We start from the raw sequence: 26,821 nt of genomic DNA, 5'->3' as shown, positions 1-26,821 counted from the left end.
CAAAATCTTTTACTTTTGCTTGCATCTGCATAATCCAAATCCTCGAGTTGTCATGAGAAGCTCCATGTTACTACTCTTCTCTCTGAACAGACTTCGATCATGATGTCATTCAGTACTGTACAGAATATCAGGGGTGATAGGGGACATCCTTGTTTTACTCCAGCGTTTGTGTGAAATCGTTGACTTACATTCCCGTTGTGAAGAACTGATGATTCGAGTTATTTTCTGGAGTACTCCTTTTCTTCTTCTAGAGACTGTTCTATTATTGTGTATTAAAAGATTTAAAAGATAGTTTTTTGGTGAATCAAAGGTTGTCGTTTGGTAGATAGACGATTGTTGCTGAAAAGATTCATGATAGTGGATTAAAATATTTACATGATCCATGATTGTTCTTTGGAACATTAACGACATTTGTTGGAAGATCTACGATAGTTGTTTGGACGGTTGCTGGTTAGAAGATCATACATCAACGGTTGTTGCTTGAAAGATCCACGATAGTTGTTTGGATTATTAACGATTGTTGCTTAATAGATCCACATTTGTTGTTTGGAAGATCCACGATTGTTGTTTGGAAGATCTATGAGTGTTGTTGGGAAGATCAGCGATAGTTGCTTGATTGTTCCATGATTGTTATTTGGAACATCAACGGTAGTTGCTTGGATATCCACGATAAATGTGTGGAAGATCAATGATTGTTGCTTAAAAGATTGACAGTTGTTGTTTGGGTGACCCACGATTGTTGCTTGGAAGATCCACGATTGTTGTTTGGAAGATCCACGATAGTTGCTTGCCACAATTGTTATTTGGATGATCCGTGATTGTTGTTTAAATTATCCGAGAATGAAGATTAAATGATCTACGATTGTTTTTTAAAATATCCGTAATGAAGATTAAATGCTCCACGATTGTTATTTGGACGATCCACGATTGTTATTTGATCCACGATTGTTGTTTAATAATGTTCAAAAGCTTAGCGATCTACAATTGCTGTTTAAAAGATGCACGATTGAATATTGACGGTATAAGTAGAATTTGCTGATATTAGCAATCATTATGTTCCAGAAGCCACAGAATCTTAAAGGGTTTAGGGATCTACACATGTTGTTTAAAATATCCACGATTTTTATTTGAAAGATCCACGATATTTTAAAGACGATTGTTTTGTTGAACGATCCTTGGTTAAAAGATTCACGTTCGTTGCTTAGAAGATCTGAGATTGTTGTAAGAAAATCCACGATTAGTGTTTATGTGTTTGGAAAATCCTGGATTATTCTTTAAAGAATCCACAAGTGTTGTTTAGAAGAACCGTGACTGTGGTTTGGATGATCCAGTAATAGTGTTTAGAGGATCCACTATTGATTCTTATACAATCCACGATTTGTATTTAGAAAATACACGATTTTAGTCTGTATGATACCAATTTTGAATCATTCTATACTTCTACTTTGAGCACAATTGTGGATATTTCTGTATTTAATCTGTGAGACCAATCACGGAAATTTCCATGCTTCTACTATGATTTCAATCGTGAATGTTCCTAAACTTATTCTATAAAACCAATCGTGTATCTTTCCAATCGCGGATCTTCTTAAACTTCATCTATAAGACCAATGGTGTATCCTTCTATACTTATTCTATGAGATGAATCGTGTACCTTTCTATGCTTCTTATATTCTTCTTACAAATAGTGGACGCTTCTATACTTCTATGAGACTATTCTTCTATTATGGGATCAATCGTGGAACTTTCTATTGTTCTTTTATGAGACCAATCGTAGACGTTTCTATACTTCTTTTATGAGACCAATCGTTGAACTTTCCATTCTGTTTTATGAGACCAATCGTGGAACATTCTTTTCTTCTTTTATGAGACCAATCGTGAAACTTTCTATTCATCTTTTATGAGATCAATCGTGGACGTTTCTATACTTCTTCTATGAGACTAATCGTGAAACTTTCTATTCTTCTTCCTTCCTTCTTCTTTTATGAGACCAATCATCGACGTTTCTATACTTCTTCTATGAGACCAATATTGGAACTTTCCTTTCTTCTTCTATGAGACCAATCGTGGATCATTCTTCTCTTATTTTATGAGACCAATCGTGAAACTTTCTATTTATCCTTTATGAAATCAATCGTGGACGTTTCTATACTTCTACTATGAGACTTTCCTTTCTTCTTCTATGAGACTAAGCGTGGACGTTTCTATATTTATTCTAGGAGCAATCGTGGAGCATTATATTCTTTTTTTATGGATCAATCGTTTACGTTTCTGTACTTCGTCTGTGAAACCAGTCGTGGAACTATCTATTCTTCTTTTATGAGACCAATCTTGGACGTTTCTATACTTGGTCTGTGAAACCAGTCGTGGAACTATCTATTCTTCTTTTATGACACCAACTATGGACCTTTATATACTTCTTCTAAGAGACCAATCGTGAAACTTTCTATTCTTTTTTTATGAGAGCAATCCTTTATATACATCTTCAATGAATGATTGATATTTTGTGTTAGTTTCTTAACCATATTCCAGCATTGAAAGACCAATCTTTGAAATGTTCTAAGTTCTTCTTAAATGTTTCATATTTATGTATATATCTGACTACAACCTCTGTATCTCATTAATTAATTACGTTAACATTGTTTATGATTTTAATTACCACATACACATACTAAGTAATATTTTTTTGTTGCCAAATTATTTAACTTAAGGGAATATTAACATCTTTATATGCTTCATATCTAAATAAATTTTGTTTATTTCAATTAATTGCCTGCTCCTGCCTTTAAAACCATAAACACTTACTCTAACTCTTCCTCACATCCCTTATTTTAGACACCCCCCACTCTTTAAACACTTATGCTACTTTGGCAAATTAAATGCCTTTTAGCCATATATTTCTTATAAAACACCTGCTTAGAATTGACAAATAGTTTCTTTATTTTGCACCTCAAGCTCAACTAACTTGCTTAGCATTCACACAATAACTTCTGGCATATATTAAGGATATAAGTACATCCTTTTCATATATACTCCTCTTGCCTATAGAAGAAATTTTGAACACATTCTTGGATTAATAATGATACAAGCAACACTATAATATGGGTGTGTATGAGATACATACTTTTATGCTAAATCAAACTTAAAATTCAATATTATCTTTTATGTCTTAAGCATATGTTTACCTTAAACCAAAAACTGCTTGGAATTCATACCAAAACACACACTCACTCTCTCTGTTAAACTAGCTTTGGAAAAAAAATTGACAATATTTTCGAGAAATTTGTTGACATTCAAAAAGAAAAGTACACATACTGTTCACTCTCTGAGGATACTTTTAACTCTGAACTGAACAAAACTAAATAAAAAGAATGTATGAATGAGCATTTGCCATATATTTATAAGAAGAATGAAAAGTAGAAAAAAAAGACTTGGCAAATATAATAATTTATATGCAAACATGCGTTAGATTGCTTTACAATAAATTCTTGCTGCTCGTACTTCGTACTTTCCTTTGTTTTGTTTGTATGTATAGCATGCTTTTAGGCGTTAAAACGTACAACAATGTTACTTATTGCTTTCTAAAGTAGCAGAAGATGGTTTGTCTTTTTTTCCACAGTTGCGTTCCTGTTTCTGTATGTCTGTCTGTTTGTATGTTGGTTCGCTTGTTTGCTTTTCGTATGCCATCTGTAAGTAAAAATCACAAAAGAAAATAACTTAAGGCGGAATACCGTATAGAAACCATATTCATATATATTCATTTTAGCTAAGCATATGCATACAAGTACAAAGAGTAAATATATTTCGTGACAATATGAGTTTCTAAATAACGTATAAAAGAAATAACTAAACAATAAGGGAAGTTAACGAAGCGGAAAGAAGGCGATGTATACTTCAAGTTCACTACAGAGGTACATTGTATCATTAAACTAAACAACTTACATTGGAGCTTAAAATTGTGGTATAGAAAGATCCACGATTGAGCTTAAAATTGAAGTAAAGAAACATCCACGATTGAGCTTAAAATAGAAGTATAGAGACATCCACGATTGAGCTTAAAATTGAAGAATAGAAAGATCCACGATTGAGCTTAAAACTTAAGTATAGAAAGATCCACGATTGAGCTTAAAATTGAAGTATAGAAAGATCCACGATTGAGCTTAAAATTTAAGTATAGAAAGCTCCACGATTGAGCTTAAAATTGAAGTATAGAAAGCTCCACGATTGAGCTTAAAATTGAAGTATAGAAAGATCCACGATTGAGCTTAAAATTGAAGTATAGAAAGCTCCACGATTGAGCTTAAAATTGAAGTATAGAAAGATCCACGATTGAGCTTAAAATTGAAGTATAGAAAGATCCACGATTGAGCTTAAAATTGAAGTATAGAAAGATACACGATTGAGCTTAAAATTGAAGTATAGAAAGATTGACATTGAGCTTAGAATTGAAGTATAGAAAGATCCACGATTGAGCTTAAATTCGAAGTATGGAAAGATCCCCGATTGAGCTTATAATTTAAGTATAGAAAGATCCACGATTGAGCTTAAAATTGAAGTATAGAAAGATCCACGATTGAGCTTAAAATTGAAGTATAGAAAGATCCACGATTGAGCTTAAAATTGAAGTATAGAAAGATCCACGATTGAGCTTAAAATTGAAGTATAGAAAGATCCACGATTGAGCTTAAAATTGAAGTATAGAAAGATCCACGATTGAGCTTAAAATTGAAGTATAGAAAGATCCACGATTGAGCTTAAAATTGAAGTATAGAAAGATCCACGATTGAGCTTAAAATTGAAGTATAGAAAGATCCACGATTGAGCTTAAAATTGAAGTATAGAAAGATCCACGATTGAGCTTAAAATTGAAGTATAGAAAGATCCACGATTGAGCTTAAAATTGAAGTATAGAAAGATCCACGATTGAGCTTAAAATTGAAGTATAGAAAGATCCACGATTGAGCTTAAAATTGAAGTATAGAAAGATCCACGATTGAGCTTAAAATTGAAGTATAGAAAGATCCACGATTGAGCTTAAAATTGAAGTATAGAAAGATCCACGATTGAGCTTAAAATTGAAGTATAGAAAGATCCACGATTGAGCTTAAAATTGAAGTATAGAAAGATCCACGATTGAGCTTAAAATTGAAGTATAGAAAGATCCACGATTGAGCTTAAAATTGAAGTATAGAAAGATCCACGATTGAGCTTAAAATTGAAGTATAGAAAGATCCACGATTGAGCTTAAAATTGAAGTATAGAAAGATCCACGATTGAGCTTAAAATTGAAGTATAGAAAGATCCACGATTGAGCTTAAAATTGAAGTATAGAAAGATCCACGATTGAGCTTAAAATTGAAGTATAGAAAGATCCACGATTGAGCTTAAAATTGAAGTATAGAAAGATCCACGATTGAGCTTAAAATTGAAGTATAGAAAGATCCACGATTGAGCTTAAAATTGAAGTATAGAAAGATCCACGATTGAGCTTAAAATTGAAGTATAGAAAGATCCACGATTGAGCTTAAAATTGAAGTATAGAAAGATCCACGATTGAGCTTAAAATTGAAGTATAGAAAGATTCACGATTGAGCTTAAAATTGAAGTATAGAAAGATCCACGATTGAGCTTAAAATTAAAGTATAGAAACATCCACGATTGAGCTTAAAATTAAAGTATAGAAACATCCACGATTGAGCTTAAAATTGAAGTATAGAAAGATCCACGATTGAGCTTAGAATTGAAGTATAGAAAGATTCACGATTGAGCTTAAAATTGAAGTATAGAAAGATTGACGATTGAGCTTAGAATTGAAGTATAGAAAGATCCACGATTGAGCTTAAAATTGAAGTATAGAAAGATCCACGATTGAGCTTAAAATTGAAGTATAGAAAGATCCACGATTGAGCTTAAAATTGAAGTATTGTAACATCCACGATTGAGCTTAAAATTGAAGTATTGAAACATCCACGATTGAGCTTAAGATTGAAGTATAGAAAGATCCACGATTGAGCTTAAAATTGAAGTATTGAAACATCCACGATTGAGCTTAAGATTGAAGTATAGAAAGATCCGCGATTGAGCTTAAAATTAAAGTATAGAAAGATCCACGATTGAGCTTAAAATTGAAGTATAGAAAGATCCACGATTGAGCTTAAAATTGAAGTATAGAAAGATCCACGATTGAGCTTAAAATTTAAGTATAGAAACATCCTCGATTGAGCTTAAAATTGAAGTATAGAAACATCCACGATTGAGCTTAAAATTGAAGTATAGAAAGATCCACGATTGAGCTTAAAATTGAAGTATAGAAACATCCACGATTGAGCTTAAAATTTAAGTATAGAAAGATCCACGATTGAGCTTAAAATTGAAGTATAGAAAGATCCACGATTGAGCTTAAAATTGAAGTATAGAAAGATCCACGATTGAGCTTAAAATTGAAGTATAGAAAGATCCACGATTGAGCTTAAAATTGAAGTATAGAAAGATCCACGATTGAGCTTAAAATTGAAGTATAGAAAGATCCACGATTGAGCTTAAAATTGAAGTATAGAAAGATACACGATTGAGCTTAAAATTTAAGTATAGCCAGATCCATATAAAATATTTAGAGAAGGTAATTCTCGATATGCCTATCTGCGTTATCATTCTCCTGCTATCCCATTGTCACAAGTGTATTATGATTGAGTATGTTGGCGAAAGGCTGAGTATATGATTTTTTTTTTCTTATTCCAATGCTCCTACCTCAGCTGGCAAAACTTTTCCCCAGGAAAAAAAATACCAAAATAAATTGTTTACTCTGCCAAATAAACTAAATGGTATTGAAAGTGGCAACAACAAAAAAAATGAGAAAAATACAACAAGGTGTAAATATTTGGCTGTTAATATTAAGATTAGATTTATGGCTAAAAGTTAAATATAAATATAACAAAATTAAAAAATTTTCAAAAACGTGACTCAATCAAATAAACTTTTGTTAAAATGGAAAAAAATGCGACAATACATATAAACGATAAAAAGGTAAACAATTTATTAAAAATGGTTCTTTTAACAACGAAATATATAGGAACATTTCAAGGAGAGTGCAAAGAATATGAACAGACAACATTTAATCATAAATTGTATTCGAAAGCAAATAATGTCATAGAAAATTTATATTTTATTTATTTATACGTTCGTACGTTCTTTAGCAATAGCTTATTTAATTTGCCAAATTATAGCAGGGGGGAGGGCAGAAGATAAAAGTGTTATAATTTGTGTGTTTTCTTTGGCTACAAATTGCAATAGTTCATCATCACTTCTTTCAAGTGAAAATGCTTCAAAAAAAGGGCGAAACACATGTCTACATATTTATGTTCAAATAATATTTTATTTATTCTGAAATGTCATGTATCAATAACTTGTTTATTTGTTCACTTATTTTATAATTGAATTTCGGTTTGAAATTTAATCTAGTTTTGTTCTTAGAAGTATTTTTTAGTTCAATTCTATTTTATCCTATTTTATGTTTTTTTTTTGCCTTTTTCCCTTTGAATTAGAGAAAAAAATCAACCTTAATAATATTTGTTACTTTAATACAATAATAGATGGAACCAAATTTAATTTTTATTTGATATTTATTTGAAATATTTGTCAGTTTTTAAAATAAATAAATGTGTAGATGATTGGCTTTCACAGCAGTCTGTCACGCAATTATGGCAACAAAATAGTGTTCTTTTAGAAAACGAACGAAAAAATATCAAAAAGGGAAAAATATTCAATTATATTTTAAATGGTCCTTCGAACCTCAATCGGACAACATGCTTATTATCATGTTAGCACTTCACATACTTAATTTTGTCCATACCTTTCTTTAAGAGTGTTTATTTATCATTACATTGAATGGAATATAATTCTGTTGAAAGCAGAAAAATGGTCCTTCGAACCAACCTTCGAATTGACCATAAAATGTACAGTCACACCTAAACACCGTAAAATTTCATATTTATTTCCTTCTTTTTCAAAAACTTTGTTTCACAACTTTTGCCACCTCCTGTTTAATTCGATTTAGAAGTTATTTAATATTTTGTTTTCATGAGGCGGTTTTATATATTTTGTTTTATAAATTTTTTGCTCCACATCTCTCTACTTTTCTTGTTTTGATATGAGGTGTTTATATTTATTCTATTTTATATACATACATATTTTTTGCAATTGTTGTTCTTTTGTATATTTTTTCTAAAAGAAATAATTTTAAAATATAAACTCTAATGTAATAGGATTCCTATTTTCCTGTTCAAATCATTTCAGTTTTGTTTTTCATCACTGCTAAATAAATATGTATAAGGGGGGTTGATATTTTGCAGCTTTCTACATTTGTTTTTGTTTTTCATCTAAACATTGTTAAAATCATATTAAATTTCCATTATACATTCGTAGAAAGAAATTGAAACATTTGGAAAATAAATCTATGAAATTGAGATGTTTAACCTAAATAGAAGGGATGATAAAAACAGATATTAGATTTGCAAAGGGGAAGTATGTCTTAATGTTTGTCAGTTAACACTTCAAATGAAATAGTATTTGCTAAAGATACATATTTACAGATAACGGAAATTATTTTGTAAATGTTTTTTATTTAGACATAAAAATTACTCTTGAACTATAGGAAAAAGCCCATTATCCCTTTTAATAAATACCAATGTTGAAGTATTCTTCTTAGACTGAATATTTGAAGTATTTCTTTATTTCAGATGTCTTTAATCCCAAATTCTTTAAGATTGATGAACTGGTTTTATATTGGAGTTGTTTCATGCAACTATATTATGAAGTTTACGTCAATCCTGATTATTGATTTCTACAATCTTTCTATACTTCAATTTTAAGCTCAATCATAGATCTTTCTATACTTCAATTTTAAGCTCAATCGTGGATCTTTCTATACTTAAATTTTAAGTTCAATCGTGGATCTTTCTATACTTAAAGTTTAAGCTCAATCGTGGATGTTTCTCTACTTCAATTTTGAGCGCAATCGTGGATGTTTCAGTACTTCAATTTTAAACTCAATCGTGAGTCTTACTTAACTTCAATTTTAAGCCCAATCGTGAGTCTTACTTTACTTCAATTTTAAGCCCAATCGTGGACATTTCTGTACCTAAATTTTAAGCTCTATTGTCAATCATTCTGTACTTCAATTTTAAGCTCAATCGTGGATGTTTCTATACTTAAATTTTAAGCTTAATCGGGGATGTTTCTATACTTCAATTTTAAGCTCAATCGTGGATCTTTCTATACTTAAATTTTAAGCTCAATCGTGGATGTTTCTATACTTTAATGTTAAGCTCAATCGTGGATATGTCTATAAATCAATCGTGGATATATCTATAACTCAATCGTGGATCTTTCTATACTTCAATTTTAAGCTCAATCGTGGATCTATCTATTGTACAATTTTAAGCTCAATCGTGGATCTATCTATTGTACAATTTTAAGCTCAATCGTGGATCTATCTATTGTACAATTTTAAGCTCAATCGTGGATCTTTCTATTGTACAATTTTAAGCTCAATCGTGGATCTATCTATTGTACAATTTTACGCTCAATCGTGGATCTATCTATTGTACAATTTTAAGCTCAATCGTGGATCTTGCTATTGTACAATTTTAAGCTCAATCGTGGATCTTGCTATTGTACAATTTTAAGCTCAATCGTGGATCTTGCTATTGTACAATTTTAAGCTCAATCGTGGATCTTGCTATTGTACAATTTTAAGCTCAATCGTGGATCTTGCTATTGTACAATTTTAAGCTCATTCGTGGATCTTGCTATTGTACAATTTTAAGCTCAATCGTGGATCTTGCTATTGTACAATTTTAAGCTCAATCGTGGATCTTGCTATTGTACAATTTTAAGCTCAATCGTGGATCTTGCTATTGTACAATTTTAAGCTCAATCGTGGATCTTGCTATTGTACAATTTTAAGCTCAATCGTGGATCTTGCTATTGTACAATTTTAAGCTCAGTCGTGGATGTTGCTATTGTACAGTTTTAAGCTCAATCGTGGATCTTGCTATTATACAATTTTAAGCTCAATCGTGGATCTTGCTATTGTACAATTTTAAGCTCAATCGTGGATCTTGCTATTGTACAATTTTAAGCTCAATCGTGGATCTTGCTATTGTACAATTTTAAGCTCAATCGTGGATCTTGCTATTGTACAATTTTAAGCTCAATCGTGGATCTTGCTATTGTACAATTTTAAGCTCAATCGTGGATCTTGCTATTGTACAATTTTAAGCTCAATCGTGGATCTTGCTATTATACAATTTTAAGCTCAATCGTTGATCTTGCTATTGTACAATTTTAAGCTCAATCGTGGATCTATCTATTGTACAATTTTACGCTCAATCGTGGATCTATCTATTGTACAATTTTAAGCTCAATCGTGGATCTTGCTATTGTACAATTTTAAGCTCAATCGTGGATCTTGCTATTGTACAATTTTAAGCTCAATCGTGGATCTTGCTATTGTACAATTTTAAGCTCAATCGTGGATCTTGCTATTGTACAATTTTAAGCTCAATCGTGGATCTTGCTATTGTACAATTTTAAGCTCATTCGTGGATCTTGCTATTGTACAATTTTAAGCTCAATCGTGGATCTTGCTATTGTACAATTTTAAGCTCAATCGTGGATCTTGCTATTGTACAATTTTAAGCTCAATCGTGGATCTTGCTATTGTACAATTTTAAGCTCAATCGTGGATCTTGCTATTGTACAATTTTAAGCTCAATCGTGGATCTTGCTATTGTACAATTTTAAGCTCAGTCGTGGATGTTGCTATTGTACAGTTTTAAGCTCAATCGTGGATCTTGCTATTATACAATTTTAAGCTCAATCGTGGATCTTGCTATTGTACAATTTTAAGCTCAATCGTGGATCTTGCTATTGTACAATTTTAAGCTCAATCGTGGATCTTGCTATTGTACAATTTTAAGCTCAATCGTGGATCTTGCTATTGTACAATTTTAAGCTCAATCGAGGATCTTGCTATTGTACAATTTTAAGCTCAATCGTGGATCTTGCTATTGTACAATTTTAAGCTCAATCGTGGATCTTGCTATTATACAATTTTAAGCTCAATCGTTGATCTTGCTATTGTACAATTTTAAGTTCAATCGTGGATCTTGCTATTGTACAATTTTAAGCTCAATCGTGGATCTTGCTATTGTACAATTTTAAGCTCGATCGTGGATCTTGCTATTGTACAATTTTAAGCTCAATCGTGGATCTTGCTATTGTACAATTTTAAGCTCAATCGTGGATCTTGCTATTGTACAATTTTAAGCTCAATCGTGGATCTTGCTATTGTACAATTTTAAGCTCAATCGTTGATCTTGCTATTGTACAATTTTAAGCTCAATCGTGGATCTTGCTATTGTACAATTTTAAGTTCAATCGTGGATCTTTCTATACTTGAATTTAAATAAAATTTGATTTTCATTATAAAAATGCAAATTGTTGTCCTTTTACTATTTTATTATTTTGTCCCATAATATGTTCACTATTAATTTAATCATGCAACATTTTCCCCAATAATTCCTTAATATCTTTAGCCATGTATGTTGCGAGTATATAAATTTATCGAGGGAAAAAATATAAACAGAAATTATTACCCAAAATATGTGTACTCGTACATGGCTAATGTGTGATATTAAAAAAAACATGTGTGTTATATGATTTTTTCTTGCTACGGGTTTTTAAAGAAGTTTTACAGCATTACCAAATTATATTTTATGATGCTAAATATGAAACAAAATAATGGAGAGAAAACAAAACAGATGTTATTAATAGCTTATTTTACTTGTCAACTTATTTTGCATATTAATTTGGCAATAATAATTTACTTGTATGAAAGAAAGGCAACAAACAATGGGTGAAATATTAAACAACAACGCCCTAAAGTATGCTGTACAGGAGGGAATATTAAAAAGCAAATCTGTTGGTCCTTCGAACCGGTAGAATAACAATTTTTAAGAACTAAATAAATATATGAGCTAGTAATATTAAAACATTGATATGTTGTGGAGCCCTAATTTATTGATTAAATGTCATTGTGATATATTCATGAGCATCAAACTATTTTGCTCCTACAAACTCAGGATTGTGTTTATCAAATTGTTTAGATTTTGTAGGTTATATTAATAAAACAGAAAAACACTAAGAATAATCATTAACTACAAATGAAAATAAAGTTAATTATTGAAATCAAATCTATAATAAAAATTTTCATTCCCATTTTCAGGTTTTCAATTCCCATTGTAAATCAAACTTTTGTATTCATTTCTCTCATCTCGTATTGCGTTTAATCAATTTTTATTTCGCTTCAATTTCTCAACTTTAAATTAGAAATAAATAATATCCTTTTTACTTCTTTTATGTATTTTCTTAAATAAAATTTACATTATTTTGCATTTATTACTCGTAATTTTCTTTAGCATACTTTTAGGTGGTGAAATGCATTTTACACAAATTTATAACCCATTCAAAAGCTACTCTTTTCCTTTTCTTGCTCCTCTCTTTTTCATTTGCTGTTGCCGTATAGTATTGTTGTTTGTGATTTAGCGTTTATCAAAAGAAGCGTAAAATTCAATTCAGCAAAACAATTTTGAAAATTTCACTCACTCTTGGCGGTATAAGGTGGCGCAAAGTAGGTGTTGCTAACATTTCTTAATAGAAAGAAGATTTTCCTTAAGAACATGAAATTTTAATTACAATTCACACTTAGAAATTTCTAGGGTTTTTTTTTTTTGTAAATGCTGAGTTTATTATTTGGCATCAACAGAACAACGGGAAGCAGTTTAGTTGTAGTTTAGTTTATTTTTTTTGTGTTGTAAATTCTTTAATAAATAAAAGGAAAATGTTGTATGCTGCGTATTTGTAAAAGGAATTTAAATTTAATTGTATGCATTATGCGGAGTAAATATGCAATGCTGTAAAGCAAAGCAAAGCTGTATAATTTTATTTTGCATTGCATAGTTTAAGGCATTGTCGTGTTTTTTCTTGTTACTGTTGCATACTTTAAGGGGGTGGGGAAATAAGTGTGGTTGTTAGAGCTTTGTTCACTTAATATATTTCGTTGTTTTATTGTGTAGTTTTATACAATAAACACATTTATCATTTTAATTATACAACCAGGTAGAGTTGTGGGATTAAGTAATGAAAAATAACCCAGCAAAAACTATGGAGAGTGCAAAGATATAACGTTGTTCTCACAGTTGTGTTTGTAATTCAATTATATAGTTGTTGGGTAATGTCTGATACAAGAATTGAAAAATCCACGATTGAGCTTAAAATTGAACTATAGAAAGATTGACAATTGAGCTTGAAATTGAAGTATAGAAAGATTGACAATTGAGCTTAAAATTGAAGTATAGAAAGATCCACGATTGAGCTTAAAATTTAAGTATAGAAAGATCCACGATTGAGCTTAAAATTGAAGTATAGAAAGATCCACGATTGAGCTTAAAATTTAAGTAAAGAAACATCCACGATTGAGCTTAAAATTGAAGTATAGAAAGATTGACAATTGAGCTTAAAATTTAAGTAAAGAAACATCCACAATTGAGCTTAAAATTGAAGTATAGAAAGATTGACAATTCAGCTTAAAATTGAAGTATAGAAAGATTGACAATTGAGCTTAAAATTGAAGCATATAAAGATCGACGAGTGAGCTTAAAACTGAAGTATAGAAAGATCCACGATTGAGCTTAAAATTGAAGTATATGAAGATTGACAATTGAGCTTAAAATTGAAGTATATGAAGATTGACAATTGAGCTTAAAATTGAAGTATAGATAGATCCACGATTGAGCTTAAAATTGAAGTATAGAAAGATCCACGATTGAGCTTACTTTATTGTTTCATATTGTGTTGGGTTATTTTTATTTCTCCACAATTCATTTCTTATAAATTAGTACCAATTTTTATTCATAAGCACACTCTAAAGAGTCTCGAAAAATCCCTGTCTCGTCTTTGCACTTAAATTGTTGGTTTACAACTACAAAAATTTAAAAACTATTTATTATTTTTTCCACCAAAAACAAACATCTAGCTAGGCACCAGTAATTTCCCTTAAATTATAATGTCCCTTTAACATTATTACTCATAATATGCATTTTATTCTACCATTCGTCTAACATTCCGTCCAACTTTAGTTAATTAGTGTTAAACATGTTAATAAATATAACAAAGTATTTGGCTGTTTAAATGAATTGTATTGTAGAGCAACGACAACTACACATTGCTATTTTGCATGTTTATATCCCGTAGGGTTAAGAAAACATATCATACGTACATATGTATGTAGAAAGTACAAGGACTGTAATGTATATAAATATCATTTAAAGACAAAGCTCTGAAAATTATATGACATTTATGTTTGTTTTGTTTTAACAGTTTTGTATAAATAACTGCGAGTTACACCCAACTCCCAGTGTGAAATATTAATAAGTTTTATTTTGAGTTTTTTTCTTCTTTTTTTTTAATTAACATTAGAATAATATTGTTTTAATTTTGTTTTTAAAGTAAGAGTTTTATATAAGTTAGACAATGTTATTTTAAAAAAACAATGTTGTTGTTTTTATGGAATTTATTGTTATGTATGACTTAAAAATATGGGATTTTTTCAAATGTTCAGCTTTTATTTTGAAACCTTTGCACAATATAAATTTGCTCCAAGTATTGGCCATTGTTAGCTATGACCGTTTTTCCATATTTGTGGCAACATATGGATTCCGATCCAAAAGAACTGCTCATCTTTTGAGGCCACGAATGAATCAAACCAATTGCGAATATTCTGTTCCAAAGTGAAGTTTATCCCAGAGAGAGCTTTCTGTATTGATCGAAACAAATAGTAGTAGGACAGGGCAAGGTGTTGACTATAAGGCTGGTGATTTTCTTTTATAGCGTTCATGCATCATTTTAGACATGCAAAATCGTTCTTCAGCTTCAATTCGTATTGTACCTAGTTTCCCTGGTTTTGGATGAATCCTGCTGCTACAAAACGATTTGAAATTGCTGATTGAGTAGCTCCCAATGATTTCGCAAGCTCTTGTTGAGTTTTACAGCAGTATTCATGGAGAATTTTGTTTTCTGTGTCAAATTGTTTCCGTGTCAAATTCGATGAAACGTATTAACCATTCGCTGGGTGTGTTTAGCTGTACTTATTTTCAAATTTAGAAGTAAAGTAAAACTTCCCGCATATGAAGCTTTGTTGGCAGAAAATTCTACATTTTCGATGCACTATAATGTTCAATAATTGAGTGAGAATAAAAAAATGGTCAGTTTTGTTGATTAATTTGTGTTTATTGGCCCTTCAAATATTCTGAAATACAGTGGGCCCTCAAAAAAAGTTGTCATTAGTTTTTGGTCAACAGCTAATTCAGACTTGGTGTTAAGGTTTCTTCGATTTCACTCCTTAGACACGTTCAGATATCATCGATGTGTTCACAAGAGTTGTTCAGCTTTATCGTAGCTACAGCCTTGCTAAATATTGTTGGTAAAAAGCAGGAGTTCCTGGAAGTTATTTTCAAAAAAAGGACGCGAAAAAGCAAATAATATTGGCAACCAATGTAAACAAAAATTAGGTTGGTGGACTCTTAGCTATATTATTGCCATATAAGGTTAAGCGGTATCACCAAGTCTGACTTAGCTGTTAAATGATTGAAAGAAGCAGGATTTCTAGCTAAAATTTTCTTTATAAAAGACCCGCGTTAAATGATTAAAAGAAGCAGGATTTCTACCTAAAATTTTCTTTATAAAACACCCGCGTTAAATAATTAAAAGAAGCAGGATTTCTAGCTAAAATTTTCTTTATAAAAGACCCGCAATAAATGATTAAAAGAAGCAGGATTTCTCGCTAAAATTTTCTTTATAAAAAACCCGCGTTAAATGATTAAAAGAAGCAGGATTTCTAGCTAAAATTTTCTTTATAAAAGACCGACATTAAATGATTAACAGAAGCAGGATTTCTAGCTAAAATTTTCTTTATAAAACCCGCGTTAAATGACTAAAAGAAGCAGGATTTCTAGCTAAAATGTTCTTTATAAAAGACCCACGTTAAATGATTAAAAGAAGCCGGATTTCTAGCTAAAATTTTCTTTATAAAAGACCCGCGTTAAATGATTAAAAGAAGCAAGATTTCTAGCTTAAAATTTCTTTATTAAAGACATGATTTAAATGACTAAAATAAGCTATTTTTTTGGCAAACAATGTAAGCAAAATTGGTTTGGTGGACTATTAGCTACATTATTGCCATATAAGGTTAAGCGGTATCACCAAGTCTGACTTAGCTGTTGGCCAAAAACTGGTGACACCTTTTTTTGAGGGCCCACTGTATTTCAGAATATTTGGAGGGCCATAAAAAAGTAGGTCACCTAAATTGACAAATTGAGTACAGGGTTTCATTAGCCTTTGGTGAAGCAATCGTGTGCTTTTCCAAAAGTCTTTATTTGTTGCACATTGTAATGAATGAGTCCAACCGATGATGACTGTAAATTTTGCTCTTGTTTGTGGCATGTGAGTAGTTAATTTTGCTGCAACAATTTTAGCAGTTTGTATTGTATTATTTGATGTTTGTTTTCTTGGGCAATTCCTCTAATATTTTTCTCTTATTTTTGGCTAATTATTTCTGTTATATTGACATTTTCATTAAACCGTGTTTCCGTTTTTTTGTTTTCCGAATTTTTTTATATTTTTTTTCAAAAAAGTACTCGAAAAAGCTATTTGTTTTGCAAACAATGTAAGCAAAATTGGTTTGGTGGACTCTTAGCTATATTATTGCCATATAAGGTTAAGCGGTATCACCAAGTCTGACTTAGCTGTTGGACAAAAACTGATGACAACTTTTTTTGAGGTTCCACTGTATTTCAGAATATTTGGAGGGCCACAAACACAAATTGGTCACCCAAATTGACAAACTGAGTACAGGGTTTTATTAACCTTTGGTAAAACAATCGTTTGTTTTTCCAAAAGTCTTCATTTGTTGCACAGTGTAATGAATGACTCCAATCCATGATGACTGTAAATTTTGCTGTTGTTTGGGGAATGTGAGTAGTGGTGTTTGTCAGTTAATTTTTGTTGCAACAATTTTAGCAGTTTGTATTGTATTATTTGATGTTTGTTTTCTTGGCCAATTCCTCGAATATTTTTCTCTTATTTTTAGCTTATTATTTCTGCTATATTGACCTTTTCCTTAAACCGTGTTTCTGTTTTTTTTTTTTGTTTTCCAATTTTTTTTTTAGTTGTTGCTGTTGTTTCGTTTAAGGCTATTAAGTTTTAATGTTGAGTAGTTCTTGCTAAGGTTCCTACGATTTAGTTTTCTCCAGTGCAGTACTTGTTGGCCTTCATACATCCATAACATTTTTGTTTCACTCTCTCTTTTATTTTGGCCTTTTTTCTGTACAAAATCCAATCAATTTGATAAGGTTTTTAATTTTAGTTCATATAAGCATTTTTTTTCTTTTTCTTAAAATTTTTCTTATTTCTGTGTATTATAAATAAGTATTTAAGGGTGTAAGATAAATAAGTAAGTGGTAACTAGATATTTTTCATCTGAACAATTTCTATTTAGTTTTTTTTTTATAAATTTATTTTATTTCTTGTGGAAGGAAGGAAGGAAGTGTTTCATATTTATATATATTTTTGTGTTGTTATTATTGTGAGCTTACAATTATTTGCACTTTGATATTTATAAGGTTTGTAGTTTTTGGTAGGGGGTAATACCTGGTTTTAAAGTAAAATGAAAAAGAAATTGGTAGATATAATAGGATTCGTTTTTTATATTTAAGATATCATCAATATATTGATGTGGCTTATCAATGACTGCCCTTTATAATGGAATTTTATATTAGATGAATATTTTGTAGGCATTTAAAAAAAAAAACAAAAAATATTATTAAAAACATTTGCTAAAGTTAAAAAGATTATGGTAAATAGGCTTGGCAGGTTATAGCAAAGTTTTCACATTTAGAACAAGTAAAATATTTTAGAATTTTAAATTAACAATTTCAAGGTTTCCTTGTCCACTTCAATTTGTATAAGTTGGCTTTCTTGCTTTGCCTTGGATTACTGTATCAATAATATACATTTAAACTATAATTTTCATAGAAAAAGTTAATAAGTTTTAAAATATATAAAGAATTTTCCATGGAATTAATAAATATGAAGGTCTGAAGTTGTTAAGGTAAATAATTACGGCAGTTCAGAAATATTTATTGAACTCATCAATGCTAATGGTGTATGTGTTTCATCGGCTTCAACGTCAGATAAATGGCTTGTTCGGTTCAGAAGTGGCCAACCAAAAAAGCTTGAAAACCAAAAATTGGATTCATTACTTTATGAGGATTGTTGTCAAATTCAACAAGAGCTTGTAAAATCATTTGGAGATACTCAAGCAACAATTTCAAAACGTTTGGGAGCATCAGGATTTCTAGCTAAAATTTTCGTTATAAAAGACCCACGTTAAATGATTAGAAAAAGCAGGATTTCTAGCTAAAATTTTCTTTATAAAAGACCCACATTAAATGATTAAAAGAAGCAGGATTTCTAGATAAAATTTTCTTTATAAAAGACCCACGTTAAATGATTAGAAGAAGCAGGATTTCTAGATAAAATTTTCTTTATAAAAGACCCACGTTAAATGATTAAAAGAAGCAGGATTTCTAGATAAAATTTTCTTTATAAAAGACCCACGTTAAATGATTAAAAGAAGCAGGATTTCTAGATAAAATTTTCTTTATAAAAGACCCACGTTAAATGATTAAAAGAAGCAGGATTTCTAGATAAAATTTTCTTTATAAAAGACCCACGTTAAATGATTAAAAGAAGCAGGATTTCTAGATAAAATTTTCTTTATAAAAGACCCACGTTAAATGATTAAAAGAAGCAGGATTTCTAGATAAAATTTTCTTTAATAAAGACCCACGTTAAATGATTAAAATAAGCAGGATTTCTAGCTAAAATGTTCTTTATAAAAGACCCACGTTAAATGATTAAAAGAAGCAGGATTTCTAGCTAAAATCTTCTTTATAAAAGACCCACGTTAAATGATTAAAAGATGCAGGATTTCTAGCTAAAATTTTCTTTATAAAAGACCTACATTGTCGATTTAAAAGATGCAGGATTTCTGTCATAAAATTTCTTTATAAAAGACCCACGTTGTCGATTTAAAAGATGCAGGATTTGTAACTTAAAATTTTTGTATAAAAAACCCACGTAGTCAGTTTAAAAGATGCAAGATTTCTAGCTTAACATTTCTTTATAAAATATCCTCAATTTCAAGCTAAAAGATGCTGGATTTCTAGCTCAAAATTTTCTTTATAAAATACCCAGCTTTTCGAGTCACAAGAAACTTGATTTCTAGCTTAAAACTTTCTTTATAAAAGACCCACATTTCAAAGCTAAAAGAAGCGCTGGAATTCTAGCTCAAAATTTTCTTTATAAAAGATATACATTTTCAAGTTAAAAGAAGATGGATTTGTAGCTTAAAATTTCTTTATACAAAGGTTTCTAGCTAAAATTATCTTTATAAAAGGAGTCACATTTTCATCTTAAAGGAAGCTGGTTGTCTAAATTAAAAAGGTCCTTATAAATATGTATTTCCTGTATAGTAGTTTAAAATTCCTACAGTTTGTTGCTGCTGCCTTTTGTCGTTATTGCCTGTTATTGTTTTATTCCTTGTTATATGATCTCAATTTTATTTCACGCTTTAATGGCAAAACTCAATTGAAGTTTGCTGTTTTTATTTTTTTGTTCAACATTTCTTCTCCCTCGTTTTTTAGTTGTACATAGTTTGTTTTTTTCTTCTTATTGGTATTATAAAAAGCTTATCATTACTTTTCCCCAGTGTAACGCCTGTCCATCCTACCCACCTTCCATTCCGTGCATGTCCTTTCATCCTATGAACTGTGAAACTAAAAAAATAAGGTAATTTCGCTTTAGTAACAGTAAGTAGTTATTTTAGATGTTTGGTTGTAAAACCAATTTGTGTCTTGGGGCTTAAGAGTAAATTACTTAAGAGGAAAAATTGTGTGTAAATTTGTATCGAAACGCATTTTGTTTCAGTGTCCTGACATGGGTGAATGAGTGAGAGTGTCTTGTTCAAGTGTTTACCGGGTGTCTATTTACTTTAAACATTTTTTACACCTGGTATTAGTGTAGGTAATTGTCATGATATTTTTGTTTTAGGGAATAAAAAGCATTGATGCTGATGATGATTGTTATGGGCTTAAATAGGCAGATTGGAAATGACAGTGAGAGTATGTAGTTTGTTAAGGATCAATAAAGCTGGCAATATGAAATACATAAATAGTTGACGGTTTTTTTTTTGTTAGTAAGTAATCGAAATAATATGATACGGCTTTATAGCAAAGATTTGTAAAGGAAATTTATGGACAAGAATTAGCTAATCCTAGATGAACGAATTTTATCACAAAAATATATTTCTGGATTACAGGAAAATTACAAATTTAGAGATTCAGCCCTGTATAGGTAAATTTAGTTGCAAATAACTTTCTGCTGAATTTGATAGATCAATGTTTAAACCTAAGCTTCTGTCATAAAAACTTTTTTCATCGTTCCTTCAATTTATTTATATAGCTAAAACTTGCTTCATTTAAAAATTAAATTTTAATTTCTCTTTTTAATAAACCAAATTTTTCTTTTGCCAAAAAAAGAAAGGTGTCAAACATCATGTACACTTTTGCTTCACCAATTTGGATCATGAATTTTGCTCATCCTCCGTGTCAGTGGCTGGCTGGATGGCTGGTTTGCTTGTCAGTTTGCTACTTTGGTTGTTATTGTTTTACATATGATATTCTATCATATGCATATGGTAACCCACACCATTAACCGGGATGATGAACAATACCAAGAGTTTTATATCATGGTTAGTTCTTCTCCGGCTCCTCATCTTCACGGTGTGATGTTGCTTAAGGCATTATTGCGTAATTTAATATATCACGTATGTGCCAGGCAATAGCAATACAAACTGCACTATACAAAAATAGTATTCCAAATAACCCAGCAGAAATATTAGTGATTTAAGAGCAGTTGAGATAATTTTAAATTTGTTTACAAGAGGATCATTGAAAGCGGGATTTTTAGCTAAAATTTTCATTATAAAAGAAGCAGGATTTCTAGCTAAAATTTTCATTATAAAAGACCAAGGTTTTTAAGTTAAAAGAAGCAGGATTTCCAGCTTAAATTTTCTTTATAAAAGAAGCAGGTTTTCTAGCTAAAATTTTCATTATAAAAGACCAAGGTTTTTAAGTTAAAATAAGCAGGATTTCTAGCTTAAATTTTCTTTATAAAAGACTCACGTTAAATGATTAAAAGAAGCAGGATTTCTGGCTAAAATTTTCATTATAAAAGACCAAGGTTTTCAAGTTAAAAGAAGCAGGATTTCTAGCTAAAATTTTCTTTATAAAAGACTCACGTTAAATGATTAAAAGAAGCAGGATTTCTGGCTAAAATTTTCTTTATAAAAGACCCACGTTATATGATTAAAAGAAGCAGGATTTCTAGCTAAAATTTTCTTTATAAAAGACCCACGTTTTTAAGTTAAAAGAAGCAGGATTTCTGGCTAAAATTTTCTTTATTAAAGACCCACGTTAAATGATTAAAAGAAGCAGGATTTCTAGCTAAAATTTTCTTTATAAAATACCCACGTTTTCAAGTTAAAAGAAGCAGGATTTCTAGCTAAAATTTTATTTATAAAAGACCCACGTTAAATGATTAAAAGAAGCAGGATTTCTAGCTAAAATTTTCTTTATAAAATACCCACGTTTTCAAGTTAAAAGAAGCAGGATTTCTAGCTAAAATTTTCTTTATAAAATACCCACGTTTTCAAGGTAAAAGAAGCCGGATTTATAGTTAAAATTTTCTTTATAAAATACCCACGTTTTCAAGTTAAAAGAAGCTGGATTTCTAGCTAAAATTTTCTTTATAAAAGACCCACGTTTTAAAGTTAAAAGATGCAGGATTTCTAGCTAAAATTTTCTTTATAAAAGAAGCAGGATTTCTAGGTAAAATTTTCTTTATAAAAAACCAAGGTTTTCAAGATAAAACAAGCACAATTTCTAGCTTAAATTTTCTTTATAAAAGAAGCAGGATTTCTAGGGGAAAATTTTCTTTATAAAAGACCAAAGTTTTTAAGTTAAAAGAAGCAGGATTTCGTGGGTCTTTTTTTATAAAAGACTTACTTTTTCAAGTTAAAAAAAGCAGGACTTCTATCTTAAAATTTTCTTTATAAAATACTTACGTTTTCAAGTTAAAAGAAGCAGGATTTCTAGCTAAAATTTTCTATATAAAAGACCCACGTTTTCCGATAAAAAGAAGCAGGATTTCCAACTAAAATTTTCTTTATAAAAGTCCCACGTTTTCCGATAAAAAGAAGCAGGATTTCTAGCTAAAATTTTTTTTATTAAAGACGTTTTCCGATAAAAAGTAGCAGGATTGCTAGCTAAAATGTTCTTTATAAAATACCCACGTTTTCCGATAAAAAGAAGCAGGATTTCTAGCTAAAATTTTCTTTATAAAATACCCACGTTTTCCGATAAAAAGAAGCTGGATTTCTTGCTTAAAATTTTCTTTATAAAATATCCATGTTTTGAAGTTAAAAGAAGCAGGATTTCTAGCTGAAATTTTCTTTATAAAAGACCCACGTTTTCAAGTTAAATGAAACAGGATTTCTAGCTAAAATTTTCTTTATAAAATACCCACGTTTTCAAGTTAAAAGAAGCTGGATTTCTAGCTTAAAATTTTCTTTATAGAAGAAGCAGGATTTCTAGCTAAAATTTTCTTTATAAAATACCCACGTTTTCAAGTTAAAAGAAGCTGAATTTCTAGCTTAAAATTTTCTTTATAGAAGAAGCAGGATTTCTAGCTAAAATGTTCTTTATAAAAGACCCACGTTTTCAAGTTATAAGAAGAAGGATTTCTAGCTAAAATTTTCTTAATAAAAGACCCACGTTTTCAAGTTAAAAGAAGCGGTATTTCTAAATTTTCTTTATAAAAGACCCACGTTTTCATGTCAAAAGAAGCAGGATTTCTAGCAAAAATTTTCTTTATAAAAGAAGCAGGACTTCTAGCTAAAATTTTTCTTACAAAACACCCACGTTTTCAAGTTAAAAGAAGCGGTATTTCTAAATTTTCTTTATAAAAGACCCACGTTTTCATGTCAAAAGAAGCAGGATTTCTAGCTAAAATTTTCTTTATAAAAGACCCACGTTTTCAAGTTAAAAGAAGCACGATTTCTAGCTAAAATTTTCTTTATAAAAGAAGCAGGATTTCTATCTAAAATTTTCTTTATAAAAGACTCACATTTTCAAGTTAGAAGAAGTAGGATTTCTAGCTAAAATTTTCTTTATAAAAGACCCACGTTAAATGACTAAAAGAAGCGGGATTTCTAGCTAACATTTTCTTTATAAAAGACCCACGTAAAATGATTAAAAGAAGCAGGATTTTTTAGCTAAAATTTTTTTTTGTAAAAGACCCACGTTTTCCGATGAAAAGAAGCAGGATTTCTAGCTAAAATTTTCTTTATAAAAAACCCACGTTTTAAAGTTAAAAGAAGCAGGATTTCTAGATACAATATTCTTTATAAAAGACCCACGTTAAATGATTAAAACAAGCAGGTTTCCTAGATAAAGTTTTCTTTATAGAAGGCTCTTGTTTTCGGTTTAAATGAAGCAGGATTTCTATATAAAATTTTATTTATAAAAGACACACGTTTTCAAGTTAAAAGAAGCAGGATTTCTAGCTAAAATTTTCTTTATAAAAGATTTACGTTTTCCGATAAAAAGAAGCTGGATTTATAGCTTAAAATTTTCTTTATAAAAGACCCACGTTAAATGATTAAAAGAAGCTGGATTTCTAGCTTAAAATTTTCTTTATAAAAGTCCCACATTTTCCGATAAAAAAAGCAGGATTTCTAGCTAAAATTTTTTTATAAAAGAAGCAGGATTTCTAGCTTAAAATTTTCTTTCTAAAAGACCCACGTTTTCGAGTTAAAATAAGCTGGATTTCTAGCTAAAATTTTCTTTACGAAAGAAGCAGGATTTCAAGTTAAAAGAAGCTGGATTTCTAGAAGGCTACGTTTTGTTTAAAAGACTTCGTCTTGTTTTAAATACTATGTCTTGTTTAAATGACTACGTCTTGCTTAACCAATCTTAAAAATACTACATCCTATACTAAGAACTGCGATATCCTGGTTCTGTATAGTCCTGGTTACATATTTTTTCTTTAGTTGTTCCCTAACGTAACTATGTCTATAATATTTTCATACAGTTTGCTATTGTTTTTTTGTCGCTTTTAATTTTTTATGCAGCGTTGATGATACCTTGTACCGATGTGTGCACGCGTGGATTATTTTACGCTTAAGTCTTTTGACAAAATCCATATAAAAAGTACCCACCAAAAACAGTATGAAGCAATGGTTTCAAATGAAGATTTTTTGTTTTTGGCTCTTTCATAAAAAACAAAAAAAATATTAACATCAGCAACCAACACCACAACATGACGTACCCAGTTTGATGGTGCGGATGGAAGTTGGGGGCTGATGGTTATGATTCTTGGGATTTTGTGGGTTTTTTGTTTGAGTAAAAAAAAAAAATAAAAGAAATCAAGGTTTTTAAGCCTGTTTCGTTAAAGTGTATTTACGCGGTTAAATTTGTTGTTGTATTTTTTTCTTGCAACCATTTCTTTTGAGCATTTTTTTGTTGAAATGTTTCGCATTTTTTGTGTCCTTGTTAGGTTTAGCTGTAGCAGCAGTAGTTGTTATAAGGAGGCTAAAAAGGAAGCCTGGGAGTTAGTAGCAGGAGTAGCTTTTCTAACATGTTTTGGAAATAGTGTGTTTATAGTGTCACGTGTTGTTATCATTGCAGCACGTAGTTTTGTTATGTTTAGAATTTCTTTTATACTTTTTTTTTTTTTTTGCTTTAGTTTGGTTCTTGTCATTCATGTTAAATTTGTATTTTGGTATATTCAGTTTCTTTTGCCATCATCAAGTTTTTGTTTTTTGGTTTCTGAACATCATTCAACATTTTGTGTGTTTTTTTTTTAAATTTTGTTGGTGTAATGTTACATGTAAAGAAAATTATCAGGATTTTCTTATTTCGGTATTTTTTTTTGCTGAGTTTTTGAGTTGAGTTGAAGGTTTGTATTCAAAAACTCATAATGAGAAACAAGTAACATGTTTTGTTTACATAAATATACAAAGGATATTTAACAACAATGTTGATGATGTTTTTGTTGTTGGTTTTTAATAAGTTGTGTATGAGAATATTACGACGGTATTGCTTTGCTTACGTTTAATGTGGAAATAAATAGTAAATCATGCATGACTTGATGCTGCTGCTGCTACTAGATTTTTGATTTCGTCAGATGACTTTGTGTTCTTTAGTTAAATTTTGATTTTCATTTGAATTTTTTGAGGTTTTAAAGTATTTGAAAATGTTTAAAATTCTACAGTAAATTGCAATCAATGTGAGTTCAATACTTTAAATTCTAAAAATTCTTCTACCAAAGAAAACTAAGTCTTCTATAAAAAAAGACTAAGTCTTTTATCAAAGAAGACAAAGTCTTCTATCAAAATCGACTAAATCTTCTATAAAATAAGTCTAAGTCTTCTATAAAAGCAGACTAAGTCTTCAATAAAAGAAGACTAAGCCTTCTATAAAAGAAGACTAAGTCTTCTACCAAAGAAGACTGAGTCTTCTACCAAAGAAGACTAAGTCTTCTACCAAAGAAAACCAGGTTTTCTAACAAATAAGAAAAAATCTTATATCAATGATTAAATGAAGCAGGATTTCTAGCCAAAATTTTCTTTATAATAGACCCACATTTTCGATTTACGATAAGCAGGATTTCTATCTAAAATTTTCATTATAAAATACCTACATTTTCTGTTTAAGATAAGCAGGATTTTTAGCTAAAATTTTCTTTATAAAAGACAAAAGTTTTCGGTTTAAAATAAGCAGGATTTCTAGCTAAAATTTTCATTATAAAAGACCCACGTTAAATGATTAAAAGAAGCAGGATTTCTAGCTAAAATTTTCTTTATAAAAGACACACATTGTCGGTTTCAGAGATGCAGGGTTTTTGGCTTAAAATTTCTTTATAAAAGACCCCCTTTAAATGACTGAAAGAAACTGGATTTCTAGCTAAAATTTTCTTTATAAAAGACCCACGTTTTTCGTTTAAAGTAATCAGGATTTCTAGCTAAAATTTTCTTTATAAAAGACCCACGTTTTTGGTTTAAAGTAATCAGGATTTCTAGCTAAAATTTTCTTTATAAAAGACCCACGTTTTTGGTTTAAAGTACTCAGGATTTCTAGCTAAAATTTTCTTTATAAAAGACCCACGTTTATGGTTTAAAGTAATCAGGATTTCTTGCTAAAATTTTCTTTATAAAAGACACACATTGTCGGTTTCAGAGATGCAGTGTTTTTGGCTTAAAATTTATTTATAAAAGACCACCTTTAAATGACTGAAAGAAACTGGATTTCTAGCTAAAATTTTCTTTATAAAAGACCCCCTTTAAATGACTGAAAGAAACTGGATTTCTAGCTAAAATTTTCTTTATAAAAGACACACGTTTTTGGTTTAAAGTAATCAGGATTTCTAGCTAAAATTTTCTTTATAAAAGACACACGTTTTTGGTTTAAAGTAATCAGGATTTCTAGCTAAAATTTTCTTTATAAAAGACACACGTTTTTGGTTTAAAGTAATCAGGATTTCTAGCTAAAATTTTCTTTATAAAAGACCCACGTTTTCGTTT

The 26,821-nt window shown here is 30.0% G+C and overlaps 1 protein-coding gene across 1 annotated transcript in view; it reads left to right on the top strand.

The window, feature by feature from the left end:
• Nucleotides 1-26,821, top strand: part of Lar (tyrosine-protein phosphatase Lar) — a 739,256-nt gene that overhangs the window by 168,378 nt on the left and 544,057 nt on the right. The gene's annotated exons all lie outside the window — the stretch shown is intronic.

This window comes from Calliphora vicina, chromosome 2, assembly GCF_958450345.1.
Source record: "Calliphora vicina chromosome 2, idCalVici1.1, whole genome shotgun sequence".
NCBI lineage: Eukaryota > Metazoa > Arthropoda > Insecta > Diptera > Calliphoridae > Calliphora > Calliphora vicina.
Note: the sequence above shows the minus strand (reverse complement) of the source record. Positions and strands in the feature narration are given on the sequence as shown.